The following is a 13,639-nucleotide window of genomic DNA, read 5'->3' as shown; positions in this document are numbered from 1 at the left end:
CAGCCACTGCCGTGAGCTGAGCAAGCAGAACTCTGATGGGTAATTATTTGGGGTAGTCTCCACAACATGCTGGAGTAAAGGGGCTGTCCCACTCGGGCGCCATTTGCGCGTCACGAGAGATGGCGTGCATCTCCCGTGCGTCTCCCGCGCGTCACAACGCGTGCATCGTGACGCCCAAGTGGGACACGCCCTTTACTCAGCGGGACGGGCAGCTTCTCTGGGGCGACGAATTGGGCGACGTTTCGGGTCGAGACGCCTTCTTCCGACTGAGACTCGACCCGAAACGTCAACCGTTCCTTCTCTCCGGAGATGCTGCCTGTCTGATGGTTAACGAATGAATGAATGAATAAGTTTATTAGCCAAGTATTCACATACAAGGAATTTGCCTTGGTGCTCCGCCCGCAAGTGACAACAGTTAGGAATGACACATTAAACATTAATAATAAAACATTATCGATTAAAGATGTGAATTAAATAAAACACCAGAGCAGAGGGAGGCTCCATATTTTTGGTTATTGCGCCGTTCCTGCATTCCAAAACCGCGGCCAATTTGCTGAAGATGTTTCATTTCCTTGATGAATATAATACGTGGAACGGGAGATGACATGTGGGAAATTAATCTTTGCACACCGCATGTGGTTACAATTTGGGATTCAACTCTCAAACAGCAGGAACCAGTGTAAACCATCGGGGAACTGGGTAAGTACTTTGGAAATAATCCTGTGATCGTGACCACAATGCAGCTGTACATGTCGTTGGTGAGACCACACGTGGAGACACTGTGAGCACTTCAGTCTAGTTCATTGTCACGTGTACCGAGGTACAGTGAAAAGCTTTTGTTGCGTGCTAACCAGTCAGCGGAAAGACAATACATGATTACAATCGAGCCGTCCACAGTGTACAGATACAGGATAAAGGGAATAACGTTTAGTGCAAGGTAAAGCCAGTAAAGTCCGATCAAAGATAGTCCAGAGGGTCTCAAAAGAGAGCTAGATAGGGCTCTTAAAAATAGCGGAGTCAGGGGATATGGGGAGAAGGCAGGAACGGGGATGATCAGCCATGATCACATTGAATGGCGGTGCTGGCCCGAAGGGCCGAATGGCCTACTCCTGCACCTATTGTCTATTGTCTAAACTCAGCGGGTGCGGCAGCATCTATGGAGCGAAGGAAATAGGTAACGTTTCGTGCCGAAACCCTTCCGGGTTTCGGCCCGAAACGTTGCCTATTTCCAGAAGACTTTCGGCCCGAAACGTTGCCTATTTCCTTCGCTCCATAGATGCTGCTGCACCCGCTGAGTTTCTCCAGCTTTTCTGTCTGCCTTTGATTTTGCAGCATCTACACAGTTCCTTCTTAAACAACTTGTTCTATTTGATCTTATTCGATTGTGCACGCTGGGTTGATTGCATTCGTCGAAACAGGGCGGACCACGTGAAGGTTGCAATCTCCCACCCCATCTGTAAACTGATTAGTACGGGTGTCAGGGTTATGGGGAGAAGGCGGGACATTGGGGTTAGGAGGGAGAGACAGATCAGCCTTGATTAAATGGCAGAGTGGACTCGATGGGCCGAATGGTCTAATTCTTCTCCTATCCCTTATAAACCTATGTATAATCATCTAAAGCGAAAAGATTTGCTTTGCGTGCCATCCAAATAGGTCAGAGAATACTAAACACAAATGCAATCAGGCCAAACTCCAGTCCAACAGGTAGAACAAAGGGGAAGATACAGAGTGCAGAATATAGTTCTCAGCATTGTAGCGCATCAGTTCCACAGACAAAGTCCAATGTCCGCAATGGGGTAGAGGTGAATCGGACTGGTTCATTATTTCACATGTGCAGAGTGCAGTTCTCAGCATTTCTGCCAACGTTTGACTTTCTCTGTTAACATTGAGTTTGTTTCAGCTGTGCGACTAAATCTGCAGGACGTTATAATTTGTGGAAGGCACGAAGAAAGGAAGTGGGATTTGCTCTGCTATTGTGTTTATGCTGTCGTCTCCATAGCAACCCTCCAGGACTTTTATGCCTGTGACTAAGCGGGTGAATCTTGTCAGATGTCAGCTGTGTCCTGGCCTCTGTATCTCCAGCACAATCCCACCCCCCCACTGTGAAAAACATTGGCTTTTATTCCCCGAAAACTAAGGAGGAAGAGGTGATCTCACTGAAAGGAATGTGCAGGAAGGAACTGCAGACGCTGGTTTAAACCGAAGATGGGCACAAAAAAGCTGGAGTAACTCAGCGGGACAGGCAGCGTCTCTGGAGAGAAGGAATGGGTCGAGACTCATCTTCAGACTGAAACGTCGCCCATTCCTTCTCTCCAGAGACGCTGCCTGTCCCGCTGAGTTACTCCAGCCTTATGTGTCCATATTCTGAAAGGAATGCCAGGTTCGGGGGTGGGGAGAACGTAAAACTCCGTACAGACAGCCCCCTTAGTCAGGATCCAACCCGTGTCTCTGGCGCTGTGAGGCAGCAACTCTACCCGCTGTGTTTCTACAAATCTACAAAAAAGTTTTTAACTTTTACCGCTGTTTTTAACTTTCTAACTTAACTTTTTAATGAATGAATGAATGAATGAATACGTTTATTGGCCAAGTATTCACATACAAGGAATTTGCCTTGGTGCTCCGCCCGCAAGTGACAACGTGACATAGTGACACATAAAACATTAAACATTAATAATAAAACATTATCGATCAAACGTGAATGAAATAAAATACCAGATCAAAAGGAGGCTACAGAGCTTTGGTTATTGAGTAGATCAACTACTCGTGGAAAAAAGCTGTTTTTATGTCTGGCTGTGGCAGCCATGACAGTAGACAATAGAAAATAGACAATAGGTGCAGGAGTAGGCCATTCGGCCCTTCGAGCCAGCACCGCCATTCAATGTGATCATGGCTGATCATCCACAATCAGTATCCTGTACCTGCCTTCTCCCCATATCCCCTGACTACGCTATCTTTAAGAGCCCTATCTAGCTCTCACTTGAAAGTATCCAGAGAACCGGCCTCCACCGCCCTCTGAGGCCGAGAATTCCACAGACTCACAACACTCTGTGAGAAAAAGTGTTTCCTCGTCTCCGTTCTAAATGGCCGACCCCTTATTCTTAAACTGTGGCCCCTGGTTCTGGACTCCCCCAACAGTGGGGAACATAGTTGGGACAGTCTGGAGTTGCCTTCCAGAGGGAAGTGATTGAACAGCCCGTTCCAGATAGATTATATAAAAAAACAAAAAGATAGAAAATAAAAGAACAGCCATCTGGGGATTGAGCGGCTAATCTAATTGCTTCGTGCAAGACTAAATTCCACGCCAGTGACCCGTACCACAAGATGTCCAGAAATAGTACAATTTCCCACAACTGCCCACAGTTTCTTATTTATTTTGTAATGATGCTAATACTAATGTTTGATTTAAACCTTGTTCCTGATTTGTATCATGTTGCATGTTAATTTAAATGTCTGGAAAAGATATTTGATTGCAAAGGCGAAATAGTAAACCACAAGAAATCGCAGAGAGTTGTAGATGTAGCCCAGTCCATTACACACACACACACACACTCCCCCCACCATTGTAGATGTAGCCCAGTCCATCACACAGACCACACTCCCCACCATTGTAGATGTAGCCCAGTCCATCACACAGACCACACTCCCCACCATTGTAGATGTAGCCCAGTCCATTACACACACACACACACTCCCCCCACCATTGTAGATGTAGCCCAGTCCATCACACAGACCACACTCCCCACCATTGTAGATGTAGCCCAGTCCATCACACAGACCACACTCCCCACCATTGACTCCATCTACACTTCACGCTGCCTCGGGAAAGCAGCCGACATCATCAAACACTTGTCCCTGTCCCACCCCGGTCATTCCTTCTTCTCCCCGCTCCCGTCCGGCAGAAGGTACAGAAGCGTGAAAGCGCGCACCACCAGACTCAGGAACAGCTTCTTCCCCTCTGTTATCAGGCTTCTGAACGGCCCTTCCATAAGCTAGGGTACTGTCCGATTCACCTCTACCCCATTGCGGACATTGGACTTTGTCTGTGGAACTGATGCGCTACAATGCTGAGAACTATATTCTACACTCTGTATCGTCCCCTTTGCTCTACCTGTTGGACTGGAGTTTGGCTTGAATGTATTTATATATCATATTACCTGATTGATAGACACAAAAAGCTGGAGTAAATCAGCGGGACAGGCAGCATCTCGGGAAAGAAGGAATGGGTGACATTTCGGGTCGAGACACTTCTTCAGACTAGTTTGGGATAAGGGAAACCAGAGATATAGTGATGTAGAGAGATAAAGAACAATGAATGAAGGATATGTAAAAAAGTAATGATGATAAAGGAAACAGGCCATTGTCAGCTGTTTGTTGGGTGATAACGAGAAGCTGGTGCGACTTGGGTGGGGGAGGGATAGGGAGAGAGGGAATGCCGGGGCTACCTAAAGTTGGAGAAATCAATATTTATACCACTGGGCTGTAAACTGCCCAAGCAAAATATGAGATGCTGTTCCTCCAATTTGGGTTTAGCCTCACTCTGACAATGGAGGAGACCGAGGACAGAAAGGTCTGTGCGGGTAGACACAAAATGCTGGAGTAACTCAGCGGGTCAGGCAGCATCTCAGGAGAGAAGGAACGTGCGACGTTTCGGGTCGAGACCCTTCTTCAGTCTGATGTCGGGAGGAGGTGTCGCCCATCCCTTCTCTCCAGAGGTGCTACCTGACCCGCTGAGTTACTCCAGCATTTTGTGTCTGCCTAGCTGAACACCATCACAGACTAACAGCCAAGTATAACCGTACCAACAACTACCCTGCCGTGATCTTGCAAACATTATTTCTCTACCTGAAGCATTCTGCTTGAATATCCTGTCGGCAGCCAAAATTCACAGAGGATGGAATCCCAGGAGTCTTTCATTCTACATAGAATAAGCAAAGTCAATATTTGGGGATCATTTTGACACCAGCCGTAATATTCTTGATTTAATGGACCTCTTTATGAAGTGAGTTTTATGTCCAATTATCCACTCCAATTTATCACCATTTATGATTTTGACCTTGGGAATCCCTCTTTCCATTGGAGTTGTTTGTTTAGAAGTAGGGGCGGCACGGTGGCGCAGCGGGTAGAGCTGCTGCCTCACAGCGCCAGAGACCCAGGTTCAATCCTGACTACTGGTGCTGTCTGTACGGAGTTTGCACGTTCTCCCCGTGACCCGCGTGGGTTTTCTCCGGGTGCTCCGGTTTCCTCCCACACTCCGGGTTTGTAGACTGGAATAACTCAGTGGGACAGGCAGCATCTCTGAAGAGGTGAATTGGCTTTGGTAAAAAAAATGTAAATTGTCCCTAGTGTGTGTAGGATAGTGTGCATGGGTCGGCACGGACTAGATGGGCCGAAGGGCCTGTTTCCGTGCTTTATCTCTAAACTAAACTAAAGTTTCTTTTCTTTTTTTCCCTTAAATGTTTATTGATTTTTCAGAGATATCTACAAAACAGTGCAACACTGTCACCATAAATAAAACAAAATAAGTAGATAGGGGAAAAAAGTAAATAAATAAAAAATTGGAATAAGACCGTGTGGTTCACAAATTAAAAAAGAAAAAACATGACATTGATTAGTTATCTGGAGATAATTCAATATTCATACAAACATACCATCTAGTTCTATATAACATAATCTTCCCATATCCAGCTCGGCATTTATCTAATTAGTGTCATGGCTCAAATAAACGGTCCATTTTTCCCAGATCACAGCAAAAGGATTTGAGTATAGGAGCAGGGAGGTTCTACTGCAGTTGTACAGGGTCTTGGTGAGACCACACCTGGAGTATTGCGCACCGTTTTGGTCTCCTAATCCGAGGAAAGACATTCTTGCCATAGAGGGATTACAGAGAAGGTTCACCAGACTGATTCCTGAGATGTCAGGACTTTCATATGAAGAAAGACTGGATAGACTCGGCTTGTACTTGCTAGAATTTAGGAGATTGAGGGGGGATCTTATAGAAACTTAGAAAATTCTTAAGGGGCTGGACAGGCTAGATGCAGGAAGACTGTTCCCGATGTTGGGGAAGTCCAGGACAAGGGGTCACAGTTTAAGGATAAAGGGGAAATCCTTTAGGACCGAGATGAGAAAAAAAATTTTTTTCACACAGAGAGTGGTGAATCTGTGGAATTCTCTGCCACAGAAGGTAGTTGAGGCCACAGTTCATTGGCTATATTTAAGAGGGAGTTGGATGTGGCCCTTGTGGCTAAAGGGATCAGGGGGTATGGAGAGAAGGCAGGTACAGGATACTGAGTTGGATGATCAGCCATGATCACATTGAATGGCGGTGCAGGCTCGAAGGGTCGAATGGCCTCTACTCCTGCACCTATTGTCTATGTTTCTATCTTCTCAAATGAATTTTGAGAAGATCTCAACTAAAGTTTATTTTCAGGTAAGTACAAGTCAAGTCGAGTTTATTGTCGTATATTGTTCGGGCAGGAGTGCGGGAATGAAAACCATGCTTGCAGCAGCAGCAGCAGCAGCAGCACAGACAAATAGACTCGGACAACACACACCCACACACACATGTCAAGAGTGAAGAGTGTTTTATTGTCATATGTGCCGGAAAGGACAATGAAATTGTTACTTGTTGCAGCACAACAGAATATGTGAATATGTAAACATTGTGCATAATGGGGGAAGAGAAAAAAATCAATAAAGAACAAATATAGTGCAAATAATATAGTCTTTTGCAGTTCAAAGATTATTTGTTGGGGAAACTCAGCGGGTGAGGCAGCATCTATGGAGCGAAGGAATAGGTGACGTTTTGGGTCGAGACCCTTCTTCAGACTGATGTGGGGGGTGGGAAGAAGAAAGGAAGTTGCGGAGACAGTGGGCTGTGGGAGAGCTGGGAAGGGGAGGGAAAGGAGGGAGAAAGCAGGGACTACCTGAAATTGGAGAAGTCAATGTTCATACCGCTGGGGTGCAAACTACCCAAGCGGAATATGAGGTGCTGCTCCTCCAATTTGCGGTGGGACTCACTCTGGCCATGGAGGAGGCCCAGGACAGAGAGGTCGGATTGGGAATGGGAGTTGAGGTGCTGAGCCACCGGGAGATCAGGTTGGTTATTGCGAACCGAGCGGAGGTGTTGGGCGAAGCGATCGCCAAGCCTGCGCTTGGTCTCACCGATGTAGAGCAGCTGACACCTAGAGCAGCGGATGCAATAGATGAGGTTGGAGGAGGTGCTGGTGAAACATCTGCCGCACCTGGAACGACTGCTTGGATCCTTGGATGGAGTCGAGGGGGGAGGTAAAGCGACAAGTGTAGCATTTCGGGTGCAGCAGCATCTATGGAGCGAAGGAAATAGGCAACGTTTCGGGCCGAAACCCGGAAGGGTTTCGGCCCGAAACGTTGCCTATTTCCAGAAGGGTTTCGGCCCGAAACGTTGCCTATATCCTTCGCTCCATAGATGCTGCTGCACCCGCTGAGTTTCTCCAGCTTTTTTGTGTACCTTCAATTTTCCAGCATCTGCAGTTCCTTCTTAAACACAAGTGTAGCATTTCCTCCGGTTGCAAGATAGGATAGGTTTGGGTGGGAAGGGACGAATTGACCAGGTAGTTACGTAGGGAGCGGTCTCTGCGGAAAACAACTTGTGTGAGGTTTTACTTCAAGCAACCGCCTTGTGCATAGAGAGAGGCTACGGTGTTCAATCTGCAGTATCTAGAAATTAAATCGCTCATGCCAGGCTGCCCAGCTTTCATTGGGGTGTTGGTTTGACTGTTAAAATTTAACGAGGAGGAATGGATTTGTGATAGAATGCAGCTAACCAAATATCATTTATCCAGAGACAATCTAGTGACTGCTACTGGCTTCAGATACGACAGGCAGCTGGAAACAGTTTACGGGAATACTGTGAGAACATTCTCACAGACGACCCTGGTTCTGGATGGCACCATTCCAGAAATTGCTGCAGTACAGATTTACAGTCGCTCGGGACCGTTCCCATTGAAAATTAACTCGTTTATCAAAGGTTAACTTGGCCGTTCCACTTTGCCGCACACTATTTATAAGCTCACCCATGTTCTGCGTTGAGTTCTCTTCAATGAGAGAGAAGAGGTCTCGACCCGAAACGTCACCCATTCATTCCTTCTCTCCAGCGATGCTGCCTGTCCCGCTGAGTTACTCCAGCTTTTTATGTCTAGCCTTCTCTCAAATGAAACATTTCAATGCAAAAAAAGTTTCCCCATCATAACTTCAAATCTGTCTTTAACTGCTCCTGCTCACCAATGTGATAAATTATCTCCCCCCCCCCCCCAGTCTAATCCTAACTTTGGAAGAAGTGTGGAACTAACTTACATCTGTCAAGAATTGTGTTGGTTCAACAGCCAGGAACAACTGCACATATCTGCACATGTATAACACATGAATATTAACAGACCTTTGAATTCCCTTTCCAATATTATGTTGGAGAACTGGTATTTATACAGATGTTCTGTGGTTGGGACACATGACATTGTGCTCACGGCTCCCTCTCTCTCTTGAACAGGGCGTTAGTGGAAGAAAAGTCATTATAGACAATAGGTGCAGGAGTAGGCCATTCGGCCCTTCGAGCCAGCACCGCCATTCAATGTGATCATGGCTGATCATCCCCAATCAGTACCCCGTTCCTGCCTTCTCCCCATATCCCCTGACTCCGCTATCTTTAAGAGCCCTATCTAGCTCTCTTGAAAGCATCCAGAGAACCGGCCTCCACCGCCCTCTGTGGCAGAGAATTCCACAGACTCACAACTCTCTGTGAGGAAAAAGTGTTTCCTCATCTCCGTTCTAAATGGCTTAACCCTTATTCTTAAACTGTGGCCCCTGGTTCTGGACCCCCAACATCGGGAACATGTTTCCTGCCTCTGGCGTGTCCAAACCCTTAATAATCTTATATGTTTCAATGAGATACCCCCTCATCCTTCTAAACTCCAGAGTGTACAAACCCAGCCGCTCCATTCTCTCAGCATATGACAGTCCCACCATCCCGTGAATTAACCTGGTGAACCTACGCTGCACTCCCTCGATAGCAAGAATGTCCTTCCTCAAATAAGGGGACCAAAACTCCACCCAATAATTAGAATGATGGTAGACTGGAGACCCGGGTTCGATCCAGACAACGGGTGGTGTCTGTACGGAGTTTGTACCTTCTCCACGTGAAAGGGTTCAGAAAAGATTTATGATGCAGTCTTTTGCCCAGAGTAGGGGAATCGAGGACCAGAGGACATAGGTTCAAGGTGAAGGGGAAAAGATTTAATAGGAATCCGAGGGGTAGTTGAGGCTGGGACTATCCCATCGTTTGGGATAGGAGTTGGACAGGACAGGATTGGAGGGATATGGACCAAGCGCAGGCAGGTGGGACTAGTGTAGCTGGGACATTGTTGGCTGGTGTGGGAAAGTTGGGCCGAAGGGCCTGTTTCCACACTGTATCACTAAACTAAATGTACATTTCTACAGCAGTGCTCACATTTCCAGCCTATGAGGGTTGTTTGTAGGTTAATGTGTAGGAAGGAACTGCAGATGCCGGTTTAAACCGAAGATAGACACAAAATGCTGGAGTAACTCAGCGGGGCAGGCAGCATCTCTGGAGAGAAGGAATGGGTAACGTTTCAGGTCGAGACCCTTCTTCAGACTGAAAGATGGGGCTCTTAAACATAGCAGAGTGAGGGGATATGGGGAGAAGGCAGGAATGGGGTACTGATTGGGGATGATCAGCCCTGATTACAGTGATGGCGGCGCTGGCTCGAAGGGCTGAATGGCCTCACTCCTGCACCTATTGCCTATTGAAAGGAACAATGAAATTCCTACCTGGGTTTCCTACGGGTGCTCCGGTTTCCTCCCACACTCAGAGACGTGCGGGTTTGTAGGTTAATCGGCCCCTCTGTAAATTGCCCCCCAGTGTGCAGGGAGTGGATGAGAAAGTGGGATAACATGGAACCGGTGATCGATGGTCGGCGTGGACTCTTGGTTTCTTGGTCCTCCAAAATATTCCAACTGGAATTTAAACTGGAGGTGGTGAAGGGAGGGCTTAAGCCAGAAAGGGTTATTGGGAAGAAAGAGCTACTTTAAATTTAGTTGCATCTGGTTGGGTAACTATAGTTGGGTGGAGATTATTCCATGCTTTAATTGTGCGGGGGAAGAACAAATTGCTGTACACATCTGTCTTTGTAGCTGGGATCACAAATTGGATCGAATGCCCTCGTCTGCTCCTAATTGGTTTGGGTTTGGTGTAGGTCTTGTAGTCTATGTCGAGCTGACCATTTAACATTTTGTAAAAACAGGTCAAACGGTGAGCTTCACGTCTGTCTGTCTTGGAGAGGGTTCCACCCCAGAGAATTCAGAAGTTTGGTGACACTCGCTTCTCTCTCATAGGTGTTAGTAACAAATCGAGCTGCCTGTCTTTAGACTCGGTGGGCCGAAGGGCCTGTTTCCGTACTGCATCATTCAATCGGCTCTTTGGAAACTTAAAGACGCACAGAATGGTGATGGAAGCCAACCCGAGGGACTGTTGAAGCCTTTACATGACTCAATAAATATGTGTATACAGATGATCATTTTACAATACGAGGCAAATTTATTTATCCCAGGAGGGAAATTGATCTCGCAACGGCCATAAAACCACAAAATACATGAAACATGAAATTAAAGTGACAAGTGGAAAGGCTTTGGGGATGTGCAAAGATTGGGGGGAGGGAGGAACAGTCGTAATAATGGATGGGATTTATATAGCGCCTTCCTAATACTCAAGGCGCTTTACATCGCATTATTCATTCACTCCTCAGTCACACTCGGTGGTGGTAAGCTACTTCTGTAGCCACAGCTGCCCTGGGGCAGACTGATGGAAGCGTGGCTGCCAATCTGCGCCTACGGCCCCTCCGACCACCACCAATCACTCACACACATTCACACACAGGCAAAGGTGGGTGAAGTGTCTTGCCCAAGGACACAACGACAGTATGCACTCCGAGCGGGATTCGAACCGGCTACCTTCCGGTTGCCAGCCGAACACCTAGCCCATTGTGCTATCTGTCGTCCCACGTAGTCTACCCCACGACAGAAGGGGGAGGAGTTGTACAGTTTGATAGCCACAGGGAAGAAGGATCTCCTGTGGTGTTCTGTGCTGCATCTTGGTGGAACCAGTCTGTTGCTGAAGGTGCTCCTCAGGTTGACCAGTGTGTCACGGAGGGGGTGCGAGCTGTATTGTCCAGGATGCTCCGCAGTTTGAGGAGCGTCCTCCCCTCCAAGACCAACCTCCCGTGAATCCAACTCCAACTCCGCCCCCAGGACTGAGCCGACCTTCCCGATGAGTCTGTTTTTGGGTGTGGAATCGTGTGAAATTAAAACCAAAGTTATTGTACTTTTCAAACTGGATGGCCATCTGTTTCAGATGGCCATCCAGTTTGAAAAATACAATAAACTTTGGTTTTAATTTGAAAAACTCTTCATCAAAGCATAATCTTTGCAGCCTCAAGATATTCAAGACATCAGATAGCGTTCCAGTCTAACGCTCAGCATTCTGGTACACGTAGGCTGTGCATTTGTCAAGCACATGCCCTTCAAGTCGATCACCAGGACGTGCATGGAATCTAGGTCGGTAATCCTGTAAAGTATTGAGGCCGAGTTGTTGGTGGGTGGTCAGAAATCAGCTGTGAGCAAAACACAAGATGCTGCAGGAACTCAGTGGGTCAGGCAGGAACAGTCAGAAATCATAGGAGCAGAATTAGGCCATTCGGCCCATCAAGTCTACTCCGCCATTCAATCATGGCTGATGTATCGTTCCCTCTCAACCCCATTCTCCTGCCTTCTCCCCATAAGCCCTGACACCCGTACTAATCAAGAATCTGTCAATCTCTGTCTTAAAAATGTCCACTGACTTGTGGCCTCCACAGCCGTCTGTGGCAATGAATTCCACAGATTCACCACCCTCTGGCTAAAGAGATTCCTCCTCATCTTTCTAACGATATGTCCTTTTATTCTTAAGAAAGAACTGCAGATGCTGGAAAAATCGAAGGTAAGACAAAAATGCTTGAGAAACTCAGCAGGTGAGGCAGCAACTATGGAGCGAAGGAAATAGGTGACGTTTCGGGTCGAGACCCTTCTTCAGACATCACCTATTCCTTCGCTCCATAGATGCTGAGTTTCTGCAGCATCTTTGTCTACCTTGTCCTTTTATTCTGAGGCTGTGGAAACATCCTCTCCACATCCACTCTATCCAGGCCTTTCACTATTCGGTAAATTTCAATGAGGGTCAGGCAGCATCTGTGGAGAACGTGAAAAGGTGACGTTTCGTGTCGGGACCTCCTTCAGACTGGCAATTCCAGGCAAGATAAAGAGATCTCAGCCAAGTGCTGTTTTAGTCAGCAACTTTATTCAAAGCACCCGATCTCAGTCTCTACTCCAAGAAGAAAAACAACCCAAATCTGCAGCGGAAGTGCCAACAAAGTAAACATAATTTAAGTCGATACCTTAAAAATGTTATATTTAAGAGTTAGGATAGATTTGGAGTGCGGTTCCATTTTGGACATTCTGCTGCAGGAAGGAAGTTTAGTTTAGAGATACAGCGCGGAAACAGGCCCTTCGGCCCACCGAGTCCGCGCTGACCAGCGATCCCCGCACACTAAAACTATCCTAGTGACAATTTTCACATTCATACCAGACCAATTAACCTACAAACCTGCAATATTTGAAGTGTGGAAGGAAACTGAAGACCTCGGAGGAAACCCACGCAGGACACAGGGAGAACACTCAAACTCTGCAGACAGCACGTGTAGTCAGGATCGAACCCGGATCTCTGGCATTGTAAGGCAGCAACTCTACCGCTGCGCCACCGTGCCGCCATTAAGCTTCTTCTTTCGTGCGTGCGTCCAGAGCCTACAGTTGTTGGACAACTTGTTCTATTTGATCTTCCGTTTGTGCACGTCGAGTTGACTGCATTAGTCGAAACAGGGCGGACCACGTGAAGGTTGCAATCTTCCACCCCCCCCTTAAGCTTGAAAGAGTGCAGACAAGATTCATGAGGACATTGCCCAGACTCGAGGGCCTGAACTACAGGGAGAGTTTGAACAGGCCAGGACTTTATTCCTTGGAGCACAGGAGGACAAGGGGTGATCTTATAGACATATACAAAATCCTGACCTGAATGCACAGAGTCTTTTATCCAATGTAGAGGAATCAAGAACCAGAGGATAAAGGTTTAAGGTGAAAGGGGGAAAAAATGAATAGGAACCTGAGGGTGGCTCTTTCACACAGAGGATGGTGGGTGTATAGAAACATAGAAAATAGGTGCAGGAGGAGGCCATTCGGCCCTTTGAGCCAGCACCGCCATTCATTGTGATCATGGCTGATCGTCCACTGTCAATAACCCGTGCCTGCCTTCTCCCCATATCCCTCGACTCCACTAGCCCCTAGAGCTCTATCTAACTCTCCCTTAAATCCATCCAGTGACATGGCCTCCACTGCCCTCTGTGGCAGGGAATTCCACAAATTCACAACTCTCTGGGTGAAAACGTTTTTTCTCACCTCAGTCTTAAATGGCTTCCCCTTTATTCTAAGACTGTGGCCCCTGGTTCTGGACTCACCCAACATTGGAAACATTTTTCCTGCATCTAGCTTGTCCTGTCCTTTTATA

The sequence above is a fragment of the Amblyraja radiata genome, chromosome 21 (assembly GCF_010909765.2).
Source record: "Amblyraja radiata isolate CabotCenter1 chromosome 21, sAmbRad1.1.pri, whole genome shotgun sequence".
In the NCBI taxonomy this organism is placed as follows: Eukaryota; Metazoa; Chordata; class Chondrichthyes; order Rajiformes; family Rajidae; genus Amblyraja; species Amblyraja radiata.
Note: the sequence above shows the minus strand (reverse complement) of the source record.